Here is a 23,573-nt window from a genome sequence, read left to right as displayed (position 1 = left end):
AGGTGATGGATGGAAAGAAGCTGCAACTGAATGATGGAGCCACTGCTTCTCCCCACTCCAGCCTCTAATGTACAAGGCAGACTGAAGAGTGATGTAAGGAACTTTACTGGTGGACTGCAATTGCACAGGGGGTGGATCAAGCCAAGTTAGCATTTCTTAGGTTCATTAATCTTAGTTGTAGTTAGTACTTACATGTCTTAGTATAAAGAAAACTGAATGAGACTTTTCATCAAAAGTGTAGTAGTAGAAGTGGTTAAATATCACTCACATAAAAGCAGTAAAAAAAAAAAAAATCCTTGGACTTACAAATGGTACGTTTTCTAATGCTCATCCTCAAATGAAATCCCAGCATGAATTTCTCTTTTAAGTTATTAAAGTACATCCTTGTGCAACATTAAAAAAAAAAAAATCAATGAGCTGATTTCTACTTTGGAGTAGAGGGAGAAAAAGTAAAGGACTGGAGTACTACCCTCTTTGTGATTGCTGGATCTAGTATCTGCTAGACAGTATCTTCTAGTACCAGATTCCAGTATCAGCTGGAAGACAGATATTTGTGGTTTCTTCATGTAACCGGTGCTAACTAACTTCTACTGGTTACTCTAACAGAGGGGTTCTTAAATGTCAATTCGCTTCAGCAAAAACAGTTTGGACCACCAAGGGTCAGATACTTGAAATGAGACAGTGAAAATAGCCTTGGATGGTAAATACCTGACTAAATATATTGTTTTAATGTCAGCACCAAAAAAAAGAAAAGGCACAACACAATAAAATATTATACTCATGCATGCTTGCGCTACATGCTATGTAAAGACGTGCAAACAGAACTCATGACCGACTCCCATAAGGCCTGCTAGTTTATTTTGCAAAACTAATATTAATAATGATATAAAGAGTAAATTATCATATCAAGAGTAATGAGCAAATTTAATCTTCAAAAAGTAAATTATCAAGTGTTCGTATTTATGCGCAATTCTGATGTCTCATCTAAAATAATTGTTTCCAGAGACAGCCGGATTTTGTTTTTGTAATATAAAAATAGTATTCCTAGTAAAGGAAAATGTTAAAAAACCCTTAGAAGGAAATACTGCCAACTAAAAGGAAAAAAATTCTAAGAAAAATATTCTCTCTGGTCATTCCCAATGAATCCACATGAAAGTATTCAAAGACTTGTGGAAATGTACAACAATATTTAACAACCTTTAACAAGCTTCTTCCCCTGCCCCAAACAAAGTATTACAGAAATTTTAATCTTAAACAGAATTTAAGAACAAGATTAATTTGATTCAAAATAAGACCAAAAAAATATTAGCTACTGGGGTTGGACTAGATGAACTCCAGAGGTCCCTTCCAACCCTGACCATTCTGTGATTCTGTAATACTGTACCATTGAAAATGCGTACAATATTGTATTCATTGAATGCAACATATTGAGATAGCCGCTATATGTAAGACAAAAATAGTAAACATCATTCCATGCATTTATGCTGCTTCAATTTAAAGTGTGCAAGTACTTATTTACATGCATTTTAAAAGCCAAAGTAAAAATACAATAAAACTCAGAAAGTCACCCTCTCTTTCATGACCCAGAAATGCTAAAAAATAAGGGATATGTGGAAAAAACAATTAGATTTTTATTTTACATATATTCATACATATATTCATTCAGTCACACTGACTAAACTCAACTCTAATTACGCCATGGTGTTCCCAGGATTAGGTTCACGACCTCGAGCATTTTAAATCTTCTCAAGATGAGGTTATTAATAATGTTTACTGTAATAGAAAACACTGCATGTAAATTGCAGTCTTGTGCAAAGTTTATGGGAGTTGGCAGTGAAGTTAGCACCTGAAATCTTAAAAAAAAAAAAAAATATTAAAAAAAAACCACAAAAAAACAACCCAGGGGGAAAAGAAAAACACTGAACAAACTCCCAAAAAACCTGAACACCCACATCAGTACTTTTGTGCCACAATACTGCCACAGCTTTTAAATAAAATCTCTTTATTTTTCCATCACAGTAAAGTCCATAAGTGTAAAAATCAAGTGTAAAGCATCTGAGAATCTTCTTCAGTTTCCTCAGCGGAGACTGACCTGAACTGTTTGCTCTCTTCAATACTGACTCTCACAGAGGGAAGACAGGGACTCGATCAGGAACATCCAACACGTACAGCCCTTAACACTGCAGTCAACTGCAGGAAGATATATACACACATACGTTCTTCTCCTTGAATGCATTGGTTAGTTTTGGATACGCCTCTTGTAGCGGTTTAACCTCGCCTCCTGCTCAGGACATGATACAGAATGCTCAAGGGCCATGTCCAATATTGTGACTCTACTAAATAATTTGTGCGCACAAAGGAAAAAATGTACTGTTTGGATTTTTTTCTTTATTTACTCATTTTTAAAGCTAAGACAGAAGGAAAACCCTACTGGCTGAAAGACATATGTTAGAACCTGCCAACCAAGAACTATGAGTTCTTTTAACACGTTCCACATATCAATACTTTAATCTCTATTACTTAGCATTAAGTATTTCATAATTTAAACTAGATCCACACTTTCAGATTTGGACCGTTCTTCTTACGAGCAATTACTTAGTGCTAAGATTACAGTAAGCAGAAACCATAGAGCTGCAGTATTGGCTCCTAATAATATCTGACAATATCATAAGAAACTTCTCACTAAAAATAAAACTAAAGCCTACTAACATGCAAGCTTTCTGACATCTTTTGCCAGTTTACTTAAGAGTATGACAGTATGGCTGGCTTGCAGTTCAAAGAGCTGATGAAAGAGTTAAACGTAGACTAGGCTGTAACCACTTCAAATGGCACAGCTGCATCCCAAAGAGGATGTATGAACAAGTTCTAAGATAAGCACTCAAGTTTTAAAGTACTAAGTACAGTCTTACTGCTTCGGTATGAAAATATCTTTGATTATTTATTTTTTTTTACTATCAAAAATCTTTTCTATATCAGACTTTTTTTTTTTTTAAAGAGACCTTCACTAAAATACCTGAAATACGTATCTGAGCAAGAAAAATTTAACATCCAATTCTCGTCACCTCAGGTATTTTCAGGAGAGGTCTATTATTTTCAAGTAAACCTGAAGAAAAGGCAAACATAGTACAAATATACAATAGGCAGTGTGAACATACACAAATTAATTTCAAAGAGGGAAGTTAATCACAAACAGGAGGGTTGGTATGGGAATTTCAAAACCATTCCTACTGAGGAAAATTCAAGCAGTGACAAGCACCACAAGCTCCAGAGCTCTGTTCCAAATGAACACGAGTGGGCTGGCCGCAGGCTTTCATGAAAGCACACTCTTGGCAACTTGGTCGGAAATTTCAGAGTCAAAACCCCTGCTTGGTAGAACTCATTGAAACGCATTCTTTTCAACTTTTAAACATTTTTTTATTATTATTACATCTTCCTGCATCAAATATAAATTGGAAAGTTAAGAAAAAATTGACAGTAAGTATGTAAGAGCTGAAAGATCAGCATCCAGAATAACCATTTTGTCTTCCCCCCCTCCTCCTGTCCCATCCCTGGCTACAAGGTGGCCCACACAGTTCCCATGGCGAGCTGTGCCCAGGCTCCGCTCCTCTGAATGCGGCGCAGCTCCGTCTCTGCTGGGAAAGCAGCAGGGCACTCAGGCCACGCTGGGCCAACGAGGCCACACAAATCAGTCCCATTTCAAGCCTCTGTTTCTTTCTCAGTGTAGAGAAGTCTCACATTAGGAGAGCGCTATTCTAAGACAAGACCTACACACTAGTGCCCTTGAACCTCTTTCAACAGAAGACACCCTCACAGCAGCAACGAACCCAGATTGCAAAGGAACACCGGCTCTAAAGGCAGGGGAGTAGGAACGTAACCGATACCAGCAAGGACCTGTTGCAATTTTTGTAACAAACCTCATGTAGACTTCATTGCTCCTAAAGAAGTGGTGATGAGTCTGAAGTCTGTTGAGGTCAGAGTACATTTCAAGAGATGTGCATGGAATCTTATTCGTCAGAATCTGATACTCTAAGCATTTTCAGGAAAACTTACTTACCTAATATCACACAGTAGCCATAATTTTTTTATTTTTTTTTTTTTTAACAGTACAATTAACCATGGGGAAACAAAAAGTCTTGTCCAAGTTGAGGAAAGTAAAAGTGAGCATAAACTTGAGCAAGTTATATGTAAAAACTACCAATAAAACTAAAAGAAATTTGCTAAGGAATAAAAATTACTACTAAAATATGTTTCAAAATGCATCAGAAGTAGAAAGCTTGTAAAAACTGGCAAGGACAATGGATAAAATGAGGACAAAGGTAAAATGATCACTCAAGACTAATCAAGAGCTTCAAAAAACCCCAGTAAGAACTCTCTACGTTGTTGATCCCTAGAGAGGTGCCTGGGGAAGTTCCCGGAATAAAACCGTATTTTGGAGGGGAAGATATAGAAAATTTCAGAAAATGAAAATGAAAGTATCAAACCACCAGGAACAGACAGCACGATTCCAAGAGCTCTGTGTGAACAAAATATGATCTTAGAGAGCTATAAATTGCAGCTTTCACTTGCTACCCCTGGAGATGATAGCAGGTTACTGGAAGATGGGCAAATGTTTCATCCATTTTAAAAGAGCTGAAATTAGGCAGAATTTTTGTTCTACATGTTGTAAACTCGTAGAAAATGTCAAAGTACAAGACTAGTAACCCTACAGATACATAAATTATACTGGAAGAGAATCAGAAAGGCTTTTCTACAGCAAGATAATGATTCGCCCATCTATTAACAGTTCTTCAACAAAAGCAAACGAACGTACTCAATAAACAATACAGTTCACTTTTCAAAAAACAAAAGTCTTTTAGCAAGAACATTCACAAAAAAAATCTCAATTAAACTAAATTGTCACAGTATAGCATAACAGTTCTTTTCTGGACTAATAACCAATTTTAAAAAGTAGGAATAAATGGTTAGTTTTCCACAGTGGGGGCAGATTAGAAACAATATTCACAAAAATCTCTGCTGAAATCTATCATGTGTAGTAGGGGCTGATTGACACAGGTTTGGTTTTGTTTTCTACAGACAATTTCTGAACATATCCAAAAAGTTCAACAGTGAATTCAGTCGAGTCTATGGAAGATAACGTACTTGGAACAGTCAACGCTAAAGTCTTTTGTGATAGTACCTGAAAGGGTCTCACAATACCAAGCAACTGGGTAACGAAGCATCACATGATTCCTAACTGAGAATTAGAAACTAAAGCACACTAAAAAAAATAATCGTAAAGATGCATATGCAATAACAGATAACATAGTTACCACTCAGGAAAGATAATCTGAAATGTGGTTTCACTTTAATGTGCAGTAACCACCAGGAAAAAAAATTCAAAGGCTCAAAATTATCAGGAGAGGAACTGGCACACACACACACATACTGTAAGACTTGCCATTTTGGTCCCTGCAGTTCAAAAAAAGGATACATTTTAACCAAAAGTCACAAAGAGAAACAACAGTATCCAGAGGCTTCAAATAGCTTCTGTACAAAGAAAGACTGTACCAGAGGAGTTTCTCCATCTCGAAAAAAAAAACAAGCTCTAGGACAGGAATAGAACAGAAATCTACATACTCAGGAACAGAGTCAATAATATAAATACAGAATAATTCATTATTTCTCATGAAAACTGAATAGAGAGCATTATATAAAATGATCATGTGTAGGTATAAAACATATGGAAGTCTTTCACAAAACAGCGAAACTTCAGAACACATTGCCATGGACTATTATGAAGGACAGAAGAATACTGGGCTTGAAAACTTTCAGACAAAGAAATGGGGGAGAAACTCCTGAGCATCTAGCATACTTGTTAGCCCAAATGCATCCTGTCATTGTGGAAGCCTCTGAAACCCGGAGGAGCACATACCAGTGTATTTATCAAAAGAATCAACGGTGTGTCATCTCGTGATACCTTACACTCCTTCCCAAACTATCCAGCGCTGATGCGTGGACAATAAGCTTCATCAACTTTTATTCTGATCTTGGGTATCAATATTTCCATTGCTATTTAATGTTATTATCACAAGGGCAGCAGGAAGCCAAGACTTGGTTTTCAGCATCTTCCCCTAAACCTTGTGTGACCATGAAAAGTAGCTCAACTATTGATAGCATAACATTTCCAGTTGTAGCAAAATTAATAGATCTAAACCTATTTATCTGTTACACTGCTAAAATTGATGTTTAAAACACAGCCTTCCAAAATTCATGTTTCCCGTAGCAGTAAAGCAGATACTTTAGGGAAGTGGAAGGTAACACGTACAGACTAATAAGAATATAAACATGCAAAAATTTAAGTCAGCTTTTTGCAGCTAGGTTGAAATTTAAATAGCGAGTCATCCTACAGCTGTCCCAGTAGAAAGCATACATCTTATCTGCACTCTCTCTCTTACTGGGGTCTGAAATATGTATGTTCCCTTTGCAAACCTTGTTTATGCGTTTATAGATTGAAGCTTAAGTGAGGTAGTTTGCTTTCTCCTCTCACTCTGGATCAGTGCTGGCATAGGGAACAACCTCACGCTCCCAAACAAGAAAACCTAAAGAAGGTGGTAACTCACACTAACACAAAATGCTAGATGATGCAGTTAGGACCACTCCATTCTTCACTCAGTGGAAGACATAAAATGCTGTAAAACTAAAATTGAAAAGGTATGTTCTTTTCTACCACACTTAAAATTGATAATGTGAAGAGACAAGAGTCATGAAGTTCTCTTCTTTGAGCACACTTCAGAAACTACTGCTACATCCAATCCTTAATTTAATTAAGGTTTCTACTGTAGTATTGCTTTTGCAACCGACAAGTAAGGTATATCCATAATAGGTAAAATAATGTACCTAAATATGCTGTTACCTAACTCATCACAGTAAATTAATACTTTAAAAGGAAAGCTTATAAGCACTATCATATTTAAGCAGTAAGACATAAGAGGGTGTGCATATGCCGTAATAATGACACACCTTAATAATACAAGAAGTATGTCATTATTATCCCATACTACACACCCTAAAAATGCTTCAGTATAGATCACATCTATGTATTTAACAAATGAAATTACGATACTTAGAATAGATGCATATTTAGCGGCTCATAATCTCGAAATGTTCCATCAAAAAAACCCCATAAAACATGCCGCCGAATATTCCTGCTCAGGTAACCATTTCTAACAATGTTTTTTCATCATCATCAAATTACAAATACCAGGAAGGACAGCCAGTGAAAAGGATATCTCTGTTTTCTAGAATTTTGAAGTATTCTTGCAAGCTTAATGGTGAGTTTTGAAAGACAAGAGGTGGCTAAAAACCTTTAAGTTAGGTTCTTAGTTTTTTCAGTTAGACTGCTTCTGTCTTTCCATTTTAACAAACCAAGGAATAGTTTAACAAAACCAACTCTCTTCAGTTATCTCTATTACCTCACAGTCTGAACTCAAGAACTGAGGAGTTAAGTGGTTTTAGCTGAACTCTTCCACAACAGCGCTATGTTACTTGCAGTGTAAAGCCAAAGTCTGCACAAAAATCCAACATTCAATTATATTTTCCTTAATTATATCATTGTTCACCTTGGAAGTAAACTGAAACATTTTGGAAAAACATACTATTGAACACTTGATTGAACACTAACTACTTAGCCTTCACCACACAAAATACAAACAAAATGATGTTTGTGGCAGCCAGAATAAACAAAATTTAACACTGATATGCCTTCATCTTAAACCCAACTGAAATGTATTTTAATATTTACTAATTACATATGATTCCAAAGAATTTATTACTGCAATAAGCTTTCTCAGGCATACTCGAAATAACTCAACTACTTACTTTCTTCAGCTGAGGCATACTATTACAAAAAACTAACATCAACCTTTCAAGCTTGATCAAACTTGACAAAATGATTGTTATTTAATGGATTTCCATTCATTTAATATCTCTTTGGTTATATAAATTGGAAACAGTTTCCCAATTCATGTGAAGTTTTCTAAATTGTATTACTGAAGAACTAAAAAAGTTGTAGATATTAATTTATTATAATATTACCAAATAGTTTTCCAACTAGACAGTTGGAAATGCTGCTAATCTTTTAGAGGAAAGACATTCAGACATGAAATGACAAAAGAAAAAATTCATCCTTTTAAGTAATAATATTGATCAAAATGGAACAAGAAACAAATTTTGACTTTTAAAATAGAAAACTTTGAAGACATGCCTACATAAATAACGCAGCCATAACCAAAAGCAGCAATAAGGGATTTTTCCAAGCAATTTTTGTTACTACGTGCAAACGTGGTAACTCACTGTAGATGCTCAAAAGCTTCTCATATAGAAATTGCTGCTGCTAAGACACGTCGGTCATACGAGAAAAATATCTAAATTGGGGGTGGGGGGAGAACGTATTCTCCACCCACTTTTTGAGAGGTCTTGCCAATTCCTGTGTTATTTGGGAGAAGGAGATCAAATTCAATATACAAGACGCGAAACAGATATGAAAATGGTCTAACAACAAATCTTAAAAATTGCAAATGCCAACAAGTCTCTACAAGTATATTACTAGGCCAGAATGAAGGAAAACCATTGTGAAATAAGCGTTCCTGGTATGCAGTTATAGCAAATAATCATGAGGTGATGCCGAGAACTAGACAAATCTGGTATTCGAAGAATGTTAAAAACATTGAGGTCACAAATGCACACTGTAACTTTAGTACCCACTTCTTATCCCACTATTTTGATATTAAATCTAATTCATTCTTCATTCTAAGCTTATAAGCCATGATTTTAATGAACATCTCTCTTGTCCACATGCTATAACGCGTGTGGAAAAGGAAACAATACACTTAAAAATGAAGTGAGGTTGATTTTGTGTGTGCCATTTACAGAGGGAGAATACTGCTTGTTTTTAAGATACTACATTATAACACGGATTTTTCAGTAAATTACAAAAGCAGATACTCTCTCGGACCAAAATTTTGTACTTATTTACATTTTTCAGCATAAAAGAATGTTTCCGGCACTTTCAGCTCACAGGTAAGCCTAAGATAAAGCACCCAAATCATAATTGCATTGGGCATTTTTAATACTAAAAGCTTATTTGCTTGATTATAATCCAGTGTAATATACTGCCTCAATCTACACAAAGTAATTACATAATCTGACCTTGTCCTACCAGTTTGTTTTAGAGACACACTGGAATGGATTTGGGTTTAACTGCCTTTACTTAGGTAAAGGGCTAAAACTTTATGTTCTGAGACACAGAGACAGGGGAAGGGGGGGGGGAGCAGAAAGTTAAAGCCAGTTCTTATATTAAATTCCCCACAATTTATTGCAGAATGACAACAGGAATATCAGCAGCTCAGTAAAACAGCAGATCATTTTATCTGGGGGTGGTGGTGGTGTTACTACACATTATTTATTACATTAAAATTGCTTTATTCCTAATTTTATGTATATAGGGGTTGCTTCAGTTCAAGTAACTTGGCAGACATTCAAGTCAGAATATGTACACTTTCAACAAAAAAGAAGATGGACATTTTTCACTGAAGGATAACTGAAAACCTGTTCAGTATTGAGTATGACCTGTTTTTCATATCTCATTTTATTGATATAAATAAAACATGGTTTCTCATAAAGGTTAAAGAACCAACCAGTGCAAGTAGTTTGAGGACACCAGTATGACAAAACTTGAACAGAGAAGTTTCTTCAAAAACCACAACAGTACCCTAGTTAGATATACAACTCCAAAAAGACCAGGAAGGAAAAAAAAAAAAAAAAGCCTCAGGACCGTGACATAATGATCAAGTTTATGATTTTAATATCTGGGGGTGGTTGTTTGGGGTTTTGCTTGTTTATTTTTTTTCTTGAAGTCACACAAAATGGAGATAGGTACTGCAATATTTTTACATTACTGAAACGTGCAGAGCCTAGGTGACATTTCAAAGTCTACCCATTTTTTCCTTACCAGCAAGGTAAAACACTGTAGCTACAACAAACAAACAAGACAGATGCAGAAAGGAGGAAATCTGGTAACAGTAAGAGTCATATCAAAACAAAAACAGTTGGGACCTTGTACAGGAGGTGATGGGAGATGTCACGTTCTATCTTCTCAACTTGCATTAAAACCGGCAAGATTGGCGATATCTGGTCAGGGAAGTTCTTGAGAATAAGGTCCAATAGAAGAGATTGGTATCAGTGTTCTTCCTCTTTGCCTAGGTTCACTCTGCAGCTCAGATTTAATGAGTTGCAGGCTGAGAAAAAACTACAAACCGTTAAAGGATCATCATACAAGTAGCATTAACTGCAACTAAAGCCTGAACTGCCTTATCTTCAAATCCATGAAAGTTGGAGCTTCAGAGATCCTTACTAGAGGCTAGTTCAAATGCTCAATTTATTACTCTGTTGTTGATATACAAATAAAACTCCTTTATAGTTTACCCTGGTGTCCATCACAGCTAAATGAAAGCACCTGTGATCCTATGCCAACATTTCCTTGAAAGACATAGACACTGCAACCAAACATACCTGAGAGAGGTCTCTCTTAGCAACATTAAATAAGGCTGTAACACTTCATGGATCACACTGCAGCATTAACACTCTCATCTTGCCACTTCAAAAGGTTTTGGCCAGTATCAGTTTATTTCTGACATTCACAGAGCAATGAAGACAGAGAAAGAAGAAATGTTTTGCTAGGGTAAGTCGAGGTAAACTGTTGACAAAATCATTGGTTCCACAATACTGGTTCCATACTCAGAATTCATTATAAGAAGCCATGCTTACAACAGATCCCCATTCAGGAGAATGTCAATACAAAGACAAAAAATCTTCATCGGTCAGTAGCCCTAAAATAAGCACTTACAAAATAGATCTGAATATATTTATATTTTTCTTCTTCCTCTTAAAACAAATTGTATTTTGCATATAAATATAGGTTACTTCTTTACTCTTATTTTACTGTGATCAAAAACAAACTCCATAACATTACTACTTACTGACTTTTACTTTAAATAGGGACATTTCTTCATTAAAATTCTCATAGTCATTTACCAAATCCTTACAAAAATCAGGACAGCAGAACCATATCAGGAAATATTAAAGACTATATTACTACAGAGTAAGACAGGAGGCAGAGTGCCGTCTAAATAGCCTAGTTCCCTTTTATATCTTCTAACCTGCAAGTTAATTCATAAACTTTTCCTTTCCATCTACAAATACCAGGGTTTGTATTAAAGAAAACAATATGCTACATGTTATTAGGAAATAGCCAAAAGAGCCGAAGAAGGCTGTACAATAAAACTGAAAGATCTGAAAGTGGTTTTGCCAATTCCATGCAATTAGTTGAAAGATGGCATCAACATGCTGTACTGAAACACTATTAAGTAGTCTTCGCTTTATAAACAAACAATCCAACACCCCCAACCTCAGGATTTATAAATTCAACTCCTTTTGACACTTAAGTTAGCGATGGTGCTTGAGGCCAACATGCTGTTTTTGAAAAAAATTGGAAATAAGCCTCGAAGTCCTTTCCCTAGGACTCTGCATGGCACGCTCTCAGAGAGACGCTGAACCATTGAAATCAGCCCCTCTTTCCCCAAGCCTGCAGAGATGCTCGTGCCAGGTGTATGTTGCCCTGTATGGAGTGCAGAATGGAAAACCAGGAGCTATACAATTTGCAGATACTGTTCTTTTTTCGTATTTTTTTTCTTTTTTAAATGAACACAACTAAGATAGACCTTTTATAACATATTAGGAACAAGCACCTATACTGTATAAATGCATCACAAAAGTTTTCAAGTTTAAGAAGTCAAGCTTTAAAGCTGCTGAGATTATTTAAGCCAGCAGAAGAAACCTGCATCAAATGTAACAAAATTTATAAAAAGGGGACAAATTTAAACGTTGGTCAGATTGGGGGGTTTGGGGGAATATCATGATTTACAAGTACTAGGGATTAGAAATTCTTAGCACAAAAAGTATCAGCTTTAACAAAATGCAAACCATTAACAAATTTGTTCAGAAAAACGTAAAATAGCCTTTATTTTCCATTAGTCTGTTTTCTTGAACTATTAGAAAACATTCCAAACTGATTTATAGTCATAGGAATCAACTTCACAGATAAATTATTTCTGGATTCCCAGAACACATTCAGTGACCCAGTTCAAGTTTCACAATCTTGTATTCAGCCCAATAGACTGTATTTCATTAGATGCACATTATCTGCCTTTCTGCTCCTTCGCACAACCCTAGAAAGGATAGCTTTGTGACAACTGGATATATAGTTATAAATTCAATAGACAACAGTCTTGCTTTCTGGCTCTCTCCAAAACCACATGAATTCTCAGCTCCCTGCACAAACACACAGAAAAACCAAAACAAACAAACAAACCCCCCAGAAACTTCAGTCAAGAAATTGCCTAAATTACAGCACATCAAGCATAAAAGAAGTTCCAGTTTCTTACAGAAGGCTGACAAATAGTTATCTGTAATAATAAGCTGAAACAAAACATGGGAATTTTAAACAACAAATTGGGAAGTGGTTCTGGGGTACTTCACTTCAGTGCCTTATGGGATTGTTACATTGCTTTGCATTGATTCATTTTCTCTCTTCCTCTCTGAGAGTTACAGGAACCTTATCCGACAGTGACAAAAGCCCTCTTAAGAAAAAGCTTGCTGTAGTTACCAGCAAGGACAAACACCTGAAAATCATGCCTAACGACCAGATCTCATCTCTCATGGCAGTCCACACAGATTTCTTCACTCATCACCACTCCAACGTCTCAGTTTGGTATCTTCCCAATGAGTTACTACCCTTTCTCTCTGCAGAGGAGCAAACCAGCAAGCAGAGAGCCAGCGTCTTAGCTTTTCAGATTAACAAATCTAAAGGAACCTCAGGAGATTATCCAAACTATTCCCCTTTTAATGCCATACTATTAGCCTCACACAAGTCATTCCTCATAGGTACCTAACATTAAAAACAAGTAAGACTGCTCAATAATTTCATTCTAAGTAGAGTGAGTTCCACATATTTAAATGTTTCCTACCGTTTACACCAAATCTTTGCTGTAGTATCCATTCGTTATTACCTTATTCTCAAAGGACAAAGAGAACAGTTTATTCTCTTCCTTTTATTCATCTGAAGTCTCCTCATGCCTAACCTCAGGCCATCTCAGAATAGTGTTGACCTTTTTTCGAAAGCTAAACTTCCTTGGTTCACGCTTAGCTCAAGATGCACACCACTCTTGTTTACCAAGACGAAGGATGTGGAAGTGCTGACACCTGTATACTACTAACTTAGAAAAGGACAGTCAACTGCTTATGGCACAGGAAACTATTGGAAAATAGTAGTTTTGTATAATAACAGATCTGGATGTTACAGTGCACGTCAATACATCTCCATTCACTTCTGTGTATTTGGGACAACATCAAAACAGTGCTGTAAACTCAGAAGATACAGCGCTTCGTTCTTGTAACTGACTTAAAAGTATACACTGGTTTGTGTCTTTCTGGACAAATTTCTCTTTTGCTGCCTGCATTCCAAACTTATATGTCTTCATATAGAATTATTCTGAAATAATTTTCAGTGATTAGTCCGAAGTCGAATAGGTCACAGAGTAAACTGATGTTAAGAACAAGTTCAGATATTCAAAAACATACAGCACTTTAAGATCATGTATTGCACTCATCCAAGTTAACATTCAAGCATAAACAAACATTTTTACAAAAAGACAAAGCACATCCATAATGAGGCTATTCTATAAAGTGTTCAAGGAAAATAAAGCTGAAAAGAATTAAAAAATAAAAATAAAAAATTTCCCATAATTTTTCCTCTCAAAAAATGACATATAATAGGATTTCCACTCTTCGGTTTTTGTTTCTGGAGATACAGCACATTTTCCTATCATGTGTTCGAGTTATATGTTGCTCTCCCTTTTTAGTCTAGACCTTTTCTCAGTTCCTTTAAAATAAGCATAAAAAATATTCACAAACGTTTATGTGTTCACACTGAATACATACAGATAACAGAATAAGCTGACAGGGAAAAATTTCTTACTGAAACATACTAGCCACAAAGCCATTTATTCCGAGGGTATTATACACTCTAGTCTTGTACCCTGTGAAACCGAAGAGCAAAAAGAATGCTCCTTACGGAGTCCTGCAGACTCTCAAATCTCAGAGAAGCACATGGGGAGAGAAAAACACCGCATCTGTACGGGAATCCTAGACTGGCTGGACACAGACAAACAGGACCGTTGAGAGGAAGAACTACAGATCATTCTCAAATATCTGCAGGAGGTGGAACTCAAAGAGTAAGAACGATGATACTGATACGGTCCCATCATCGTAACAATATTTAAGTGAAGCATAATCACATTTGCATGACTACATTCAGTGAGTACCTCCACTATCTGCATCATTACAGATGGAGCTTTTTTTTTTTAAAAAAAAAACAAGGAACATAAAAAACATATAATAATCAACATTTCAGGACCTTCAGGAAAAGCACGGTCTCCAGGAGAGTTCTCACACAGGAGTCTATTAGTTACAAGCTGAAAATACCAAGATGCTCACTGAGTTTTGTAAATGTAAAACCACAAGACTTAACTGTGGGTCTTAGAATCTCCTCTGCTTGACTGTTATGCAAAAACCCCACAAGCAAAGACTTGCAGAAACGTCTATGTTGCAGTCTTTCCTCCAGTTTTTAAAGACGACAAGAAAAACTTATGAAGAGGTAACACAGATACTGAATTATACACAAAGCTTAGGTGGAAATGACCATCTTATGCAGCCAAGTATTATTTGTGGAGATGACAGATACCAAGAATGAAGAAAAGCAACCCAAATCATTCTATGATTCTGAAAACATCTGCACTTCTTAAGAAAGCTTATAAAAATGGCTTTCTCCTCTCCTCTATTTTATTTGAAAATAATTTAACTTAAAATATCTTTCGGGGGGAGTGGGGTGGGTGGTGGTGTTAGGTATCTTAAAACACTTCGATAGTTTTAAGAAAGGTTACACTTCAATACACTCTATTTTTAATAATCTCCATGGAAAGATTACAGAGTTGAAATTCCAAACAGGTGTCGCTTCAATATTTTACCATTTTTACTAAAAATTTTGACTGTATTATAAAGTGTTCCATTTTTCTTTTTCCCCCAATTGAAAACAAAACTAGATAAAACATATTAATTGCACCCTTTTACAGTATTTAGTCAAGTAAGACCAAGTTTTGCTACAGAAGGACTACTCGCAAGTCCTTAGATTTCAGTATAAAATTATTTTATCCCACTGGTCTACAAAATCCAGAAGCTAAAATCCACTCAGTAAAAGCAGTGGGATTCTAAAACCAGAATATAAGGATTTTATAGCACAGCAGAGACATTACTGTAAAATACACCGCATTTATGGTATTCTAAGATTTCCACTGGAGGCTAATATAGACATGTTAAAGGAATATAAACTGCGCCCATAATATAACTCCAATAAAATAGTCAGACATACTTTTGCTGTCATCTGTTTTCTCCTAACTGCTGAAAGCACCTGTACTACAACATAATGAAAATGAAAGAACACAATGCTTTTATAAGTGCTACATTGAGCTCTGTCATGCAGTTGTTCATTAAATAATTACATATGTAACAATTCTTGAGGGGTAAAAAAAGTCTGAGGGGAATGAGGAAAAAACCTCACAAACCCAAAATCTCCGCAGCTGACCAAGCGCACTGAAGGTTAAATGCATGCTGTAGACAACCCTTTATTCAGGTCCTTAAAAGCATTAACGTTGCAGAAAAATTGGCTTACAGATCAGCTAGCTAAGAGTGAAGCATTTAAAGATTAACCCTCTTAAAACTTTAATCACTTCAGGCCTTAACTGCCTAATCTGCAACCCAGTTTGTCTCTTATGTCTTATTTTAAGTAAGTGGTAAAATACTGAAGTATCAGATTTTTTTCAGAGAAAAGATGCCTTACAACAAAGGGCTAAAACAAAAATAACACTGAGTGATTAGCACTGGAATTTTTAAAGTATTACTTTTGACAGCATGTGTAATGATTTTCAGAGACTCTGCACTGGGAATCTCCAAAACTTTAGGAGATCACCACTTTAAAATCTGGCTTGCTTTAAAAATGTCTTCAGTTTCACTGAAATGCCTTCAGTTTCACTGATAGAAATTCTGTTTTTCAATGCAACTCTGAAGACAAATTAATTGGGTTTTGGTGGGTTTTTTTTTTTTTGATAGCTTTATTCTCCCCGACCGAATTGTGAAGCTCCAACAGCAGCGTATATTCACTTAAGATCTCAGAGGTATAGCTGTCACTCTTAAGTTATGTATATCATCATGAAGTGGAAATCTGTACAGGACTACGAAGTTGAGTTTTGTCAAAAGACTGAGGTCAGTCAAAATACAGATATATTTTGAAAGTACATAAATACCAATCCTTACTCTCATTTGATTTATTTTTTTTTTCATATCTCAGGTCTCAGGTTAGTTGGAATTTGAAAGTTGAATTTCAGAAGACATACTTCATGTCTGTTTAAGAGTTCATATCTGAAGCTGCTCAAAGGTGTAGAAATGCTAAGATCTACCGCAAAGATAAGGCTCCACACAAAGGAGCCATATGCTCATTCCAACAACACCAACTCCTCCTCCTCTAGGAGGAAGCAGGCATCCTGTCAGATCTCAAAGGGACACATACAGCCTTTCTTGAGAAGCATTTCCCTTAGTATCATAACACAGGTAAGCTATCTTCAAAGGACTGTATTAAGTACCAGTTTTTACAATTTACAATTACATTTTATAATTTAAGTAATTATTTGGATATGTGATCAGCTTGTCTAGAAATGTATGCTCATTTCTATACTTGCACATACTTGAAATGAAAATTACTAATTCATGACACTACTACTACTACCACCACTACCGGTTACAGTGCAAAATTTTCTGCCCTGCTACTCACAAACCCATTATATCTAGCTTAAACTTCAGACAACGTATCTGTTTCTAGGTATGACTTCCATTGGCCTAATTAACATTAGCCTCCCAACACTGAGTAATGCAGATGACACAGTTTAGCTAATTTAGCCCTGGGACAAAAATGAGTTTACAGTGTAACATAACATACCAAAGCTTCTTCCTTTGATGTATAAGTAGTTACGATGTCTAGAAAGGTTTACAGCAGGATTAAAACTGGATTATAAATAAGAAAAATATGCAGAAATATAAAGCTAACTCATTCAACCAACATACTCTCTCAAGGATTCTTTCTACAAGTGAGAACAAGAAGTTTGACTATCCCGACTTCAAACTACTCTCTCCGTCTCAGCTGATTTTAGAGGGTTATTTTTAAACTTAAGCTGTATCTGTGTAAAGCTGAAATAACTTCTCTGAAACAGACAGACTATGGAGAAGGATACCCAAACATGTTCATTTAAAATATCATGGCAGGCAATTATCAGATTGGTATGTTCTAACTGCATTCTTCTGAAAACTAATGACTTAAATGTTTTTGAGCCAAACACTTTATTAACTTTGAGGACGAGTATAAATCTCTCTTTACTCCTCAAAGTCATCTTACTTCCATGAACTTGAGGAAACTCGCTTTGACTTCTATTTCCCAGTAAACTGAAGATGCTCAGATTCTAAGCTGAAATTATACAAAAATGTTTCCTATGTACTTGTAGCCCACAAAAGTTTCCAGCAAATCAAAAAGCATCTTACTGCTTTTGAAGTAACAGTCAATCTGTATGATACAGAATATTAAGAAATGTCATACCTCATTCTCAGTTATATCACACAACTGAACAAATGGTAAAAAAGTACTAGGGCCCTTACTACTGTAATTATCAATAATGCCTTACAAAAAACTTCAGGTACATTTCACAGCAATTTGTAGGTGGCTCACTTATCAAAGCTTCTGTATTCAGTTATAAACAGAACAAAGTTAAGGGCTGTGAAGCCATTAGAGAAATGGCAAATGCAAAAAGTGTAAGATTAAGAAAAATCTCTTCAGGTAATTTGATGAGATGCAGACCAGTAGAAGCTCTAAGAAGATACACTGACCAAGACCTACTGACAGTATCTTTCCCTCAACAGAGACTCATGGCTTTGCTCACTTACCACTGACAACCAGAAGAGACAATTTATTTAACAAGACAAATTAAAACACTTGACTTCAATAACATTTCATAAAGTATATTTCTGTTGAATTTTGGACATGTTTATTCCATAACTTATGTGTTTGTTAAACAAAACCAGAACATAGCTAACATGCTACACACAAAACCAGAAACAGTTTAAGTAACTCTTAATCCTTTAATATGGAATGTATATGCACGAAATATAACACTCTTCAGTAAAGCTCAGGCTGCAATTACATTTTATAACGACCCAATTCTCTACATATTTGCGTCAAATTAACAAAACTACAAATATAGTCAAGGCCAAAAGTTGAAATAGGGTCATCATCTTTCCTAGACAAGATGTTCTCAAAACGATCCCTTTTCACTCAGCCAAGGGCAGGTACATTAGACACAGCTTTCCCCATGGTAGCCCATTGTTCAAAACTGCGCTCAACTAAACGAAAAATATTATTTGCAGTATTTTCATTAGTTAACTTTTTATTATTTAACTCTGCTCTCTACATTGTCTTAATTTATGTCTCAGAAATCTGATCGCACAAATTCAAGCCCAAAGGAGTAGGGGACATGCAGGGTTGGGGAAAGAGAAGAGCCTTCCACAAAAGTCTCAGAGGATTCTGTCTATTAGTTTTTGGCTGGAGCTTGGACCAATGGCATCTCTACAAGCTGTGGAAATCACAAGAGGTCCAAAAAGTCATTTTCCATCTTAAAGTATTAAAGTTTGAGGGTGGGCATAGGTCCTTGCCACTGTTTCCCCCCCACCTTGTTTCATAAAATGCCATTAACAATATGAAAGGGAAACAACTATTAGAGCACATCACCCATTAGATGCCAAGAAAAATTATCTGATTCAACCTATATTATTTGGGAAAAACAAACCTTTAAAAAAAAAACAAAAAAACCCCAACAAATCACCAAATTCACCAAAAGGGCAAGGAGGCGGGGGGGGGGGGCGGAAGGCAGCGAGATCTTCACCAATAATCAGCTGAAGATCTCCATGATTCTTTCATGGCAGAAGGACTAACTATGACAGAAGATGACTGAAAAATCAAATCTCCTTTCAATCCTACCACTAGGATTTTTTTCCTTCATGAAAGCACAGTGAAGAGAGCTTAACGTGTTTTTCAGATACAAACCATTCTTTTTTGCCATTTCAGAGAAACCACATAATTCCATAAACGTCCCTCACTCAAAGGAAAGGAAGTACACTTAAGAGGATTTGAACTCAAATTACTCAAAGAACTAAGTGCTATTCCTAAGTATGTCTACCTTCATTCTCATACATTTATGTCAACTATTCTATTCTTATATTCTTTCTTCTCCTCCCCCCCCCCGCAAGGTTTGTCTGTTACTCTCTTAATATTAAAGCTGTCCTTAAGGCGACAAACAGGAAATCGTAACACAGCTTTTCTCCTTTCCTTTCCATGAATTAATGTTGATTCACATGACACTCATGCGAAACCTTCAAAAAAACATCATGCCAAAATCCATAAGTGATTTACTTTAGTACTTGATATTTGCAATATCTTTAACTCCTCAATCTTAATTAATTAAAACTTTATTACCACATTTGGAAAGCAAATCACAATTTTGCTAGTTTTGCTGACTGGCTGAATAGACGTCCTTAAGTTGTCAGATTTCACTTTACTTGGAAAGTTTAAAGTCTTAAATGGCTTTGCCTAATAAGCCATATGAGAACTGATACAGAAATGATGTTTTGTTCAATCAAGAAAAAAAAACCCACCTTCCTTTAGCAAGGTATTTCTTGTAGTGCTGGCATCCTACAATTAAACAGGAAATAACATTTGGGTACAGATATATCACTTAAGAAGCTTCACTGCTTTAAGAGAAGCTGTGATTGTTTATTTCAAAACATCACTGGAAGTCAAACACATTACTTTCTTTGAAATAGGTCAGGAAGATTTGCATGACAAAAAAAAAATATCTTAGTACGATTCAAACTCTTGCAGTTGTTTAAGGCAAGATCAAACCACCTAATTCAACTCCAATAGAGTGGTTAAAAAAAGAAGACATCCCTAAGCCTTGGTATCAAAGTTTATTTCTCTTCTAATGAACTGCAACTGTGTGTACTATACAAAAAAAGCCACTTATCTGAATTCGGTCAGCAGTCATCAAGCACATGCTGGCTAGGCACGTATTAAGTAGAGAATTACCAGCTAGAGCAAACAGCAATTGCTATACAGAGTGGTATAATGTTGTAACAGTAGTAGAAACACTTCAGAGAAAGCAGGAGCTTCCATTGTTTCAGCACAGCACTACATTGCCAAATGTAGTATTATGCAAGTGTACCACAAACACTGTAACTAGCTGTCACGTGTATCAGAAATAATGCTGACACCAGTAATTAATGTATGACATCCCCCCAAAACATAAGGCTTATGCTTGACTATGAAGAAATGAAAACCACACTGTTGAAGAAAACGAGCAACCGGCCGCGTACACCAGCACACAGTAAATAACATAAACCTCTGCTACACCAGAGAGCAAGCAGTAAACGCCAAGATCCCCTCCCCTCCTCCTTCCTTTCACAGGAGAAGACAGCACATGGCCAATGGCATGTTGTGACTAAGCAAGTGAGCTGAGCACCGGTTAAAAGGTATCACACTGGTAAAAGCTTGCTGTATCTGTGTAATATATTCAGTGGAGAGTCAGTGTCTTTGTCCTCTGCAGCTGATTTGGTCCCACAGTACAACGACTTCTATTGCAACATTTCCTACGGGCCATCTCCTTCTCTAGCTCGTCCTGTCCCAGAAGGTCCTAAGTTCACGGCAGTAAGAGTTTCACTCCGACTTCTCAGAAATCTCATTTGCAGAGTATGACCACAGTATTTCATTTCTCCGCAGGATTTTTAGAGCCGTAACTTGAATGAATCCCTGACCCAGATGAGTAAGATATATCTTTTCATTGCATCTCACAATATGAGATCAAGGAAGAGAAAGAAGTAGTACTTGGTGAATTCTCATAGAGGGCATTTAAAATAGATGACTGTACACTGGCCTTGTTCAGTGTACTGTTTTTGTAAGCACCCATTATGCCATCTGTCAAGGACAGAATACTGGGTAAAGACTGACAAGAAAATCAAGCCAGTTTATTGGGATATTATTTTTAAATTTTTTTTAATCCAGAATATACAAATACATATTTGTATTTATTTGAACATGACAATGAAAAGTCATCTGTCCTGTGAAGGATACCTCTAAAAATGTAGTCCATGATAAAATTACTGACACAAATGAATATTTATTTTAAATACACTACTTATAAATTTGCAGCAGACTTCTGTATTCTAGGAACATCTACTCAGTGATACAGACCAGAATACGTTATCTTCTGTTAGCCAAAATTATTATTCTTAAAGCTATTATCTATCCTCACTACTCACATAATTTCTACCCGTTCCCTGTCGGGTTAGATAATACAGATTATTGCATGAAGGCAGATGTATCTTCCAATTGTATGTGAAAGAAATTCTAAAAACTACAAAACGTAATGCAAACTTACCAACTCTATTCCCTGTGGAAAAGGAGTGTCTTCCCAGTCCTTCTGAGGAAATCTTTGTATTATTTTCCCCAAACCTTCGGTTGGACCTGCTGAAAGATAAAATTCAATTACTTCGAGGCAAACTGATTGAATTTAAGTCACCATAGATTGGAGAATATTTTCAGAATATACCCAGTATTAACAAGTGTTTTGCCACAAGAGGCAGAATAGGCTCCTCAAATGTGTCTTGCAAGTCATATAGTAAATACAGTCTTCATATTCTCCAGTAGTAACACAAGGAGTCACTACATGAAATGAAGCTGCAAGCTGCATCCAGCCTATGCCTGTCATGCATGTTTTCAAACTGACAGATGATTACTGGTAATTCTAGTTTCTCTCTACAAACAGTAGTAAATTAAAAACTAATATAATGGATAATGGGATATTCTAAAAAGAAATCAAACATTTGTCAACAAGCACTCTTCACGAAAGTCTATAGATTAAAAATCCACATGATTTATCCAGGACACTCTAGCTCCTTGCCAGTATTTCTAGTTGGTTTCCTTGGACAAGTTACCAGTGATTTTCTACACAGCAGGGTGTAGAGAAAAAACACTAATTTCTGATAACTTCTCTGATGCAATTGTCTTTCCCCCCCCCTCTGTTTTCTAAAGCCACAGTGCTGTAGATAGTAAGCCCTTCAGAAACACCACAAATATTCAACTGTAGTGTCCTGTCATCCTGAATGGTACAAGAGTGCACATACAAACATGAATTTTCTTCTTCCCCTGCTGAAGTATGTGAGTAAATATTGAAAAAATGATAACTTTTTAACTGAATTTTAGCTCTGGGATATACCATAATATGATGTGGCAAAGTGAAAGCAATTTTTATGTTAACCAATACTATCCTGAAGGAATGCTGAAAGCTAGGACCACTTGGAACTAAACCACTACACAACATAAAGCATGCAATCAATAGCTTTCAAATTAATTTTGCCACATTGAAAGCATGGTACAATAGTGGGAAGAATTTCTCTTGCACAAATCTTGCCTTTTGCTACAGAAAGCAGCAAATTCTCTGCTTTACTTATTTTACAAATATATGAAACAATTTGAAAAATTTAATATTATTCCAATTTCTGAAGGAAGCTGCTTTAACATGGCCAAATATTTCACATGCACAAAGACCTGTCTAACATTCCATACACATTTTAAACCCAAGAAAAATAAGATTTCTGTGATAATATTACCTATCCTACACTCTAGCAATTTCTGCATCTCTTGGATGATTTCCATGTAATTTCAGAGGTAAGCAGACACAAAACACACACATGCTTGCAACTCAATCACTGGGTAGAGACAAGAGGCCCAAACTCCTGTTCCTTCCTCTGCTCCGAAGAGAAGGAAAAAGCAGCAGAGCTGAGCAGTTACCTCTTCTGTCAGGCAGCAGCCATCCAGGCAATAAGCAGTTATGTTTAAACCGAGCAAGCCAAGCACCGTATTTGTATTCCCTTACTCAGCAAGTGGATCATAGGAGAAACAGGGTAGATAAGGAAGTACGCTGATACTGCTGCAAGCAGGGATAAGCATGGCTTGATTTAAAATAAAAGCAGATTCATTAAACTATACATAAAGCTTCCTAAATAGCAAAGTTGAAATTTGCAACCATTTAAAGTATCTTTTAATAGTTTTAAGAATTTATGCTGACCCATCACATCCAATTGGATCATCCTTTCTCTAAAGTTGTATTACGAAGCCTTGACATTAAACACTTTGATTTTTAAAAATTCTCTTGTGAAAGTCTCAAAGCTATACTTCAATACTATGAAACAGTTCAAATTCTGCATTAGTAGTACCAGTCCATATGTGTTTCTTCCTCTGCAGACACTCAAACAGCCGCAATGAATACATTATT

General features: G+C 36.0%; 1 protein-coding gene across 1 annotated transcript in view; it reads right to left on the bottom strand.

Annotated features, from left to right (window-relative positions):
* The window catches only part of SBF2 (SET binding factor 2), a 217,886-nt gene extending 196,122 nt beyond the window's left edge, over positions 1-21,764 (bottom strand). Inside the window, exon 1 of the mRNA XM_009890946.1 lies at positions 21,678-21,764. The gene's annotated coding sequence lies outside the window, so the exon portion shown is untranslated. The remainder of the gene's footprint in view (positions 1-21,677) is intronic.
* Positions 21,765-23,573: the final 1,809 nt, after the last annotated feature.

This window comes from Charadrius vociferus, unplaced genomic scaffold (genome assembly GCF_000708025.1).
Source record: "Charadrius vociferus isolate BGI_N301 unplaced genomic scaffold, ASM70802v2 scaffold248, whole genome shotgun sequence".
In the NCBI taxonomy this organism is placed as follows: Eukaryota; Metazoa; Chordata; class Aves; order Charadriiformes; family Charadriidae; genus Charadrius; species Charadrius vociferus.
The sequence above is the reverse complement of the archived record's forward strand: the minus strand, read 5'-3'. Positions and strand labels throughout refer to the sequence as shown.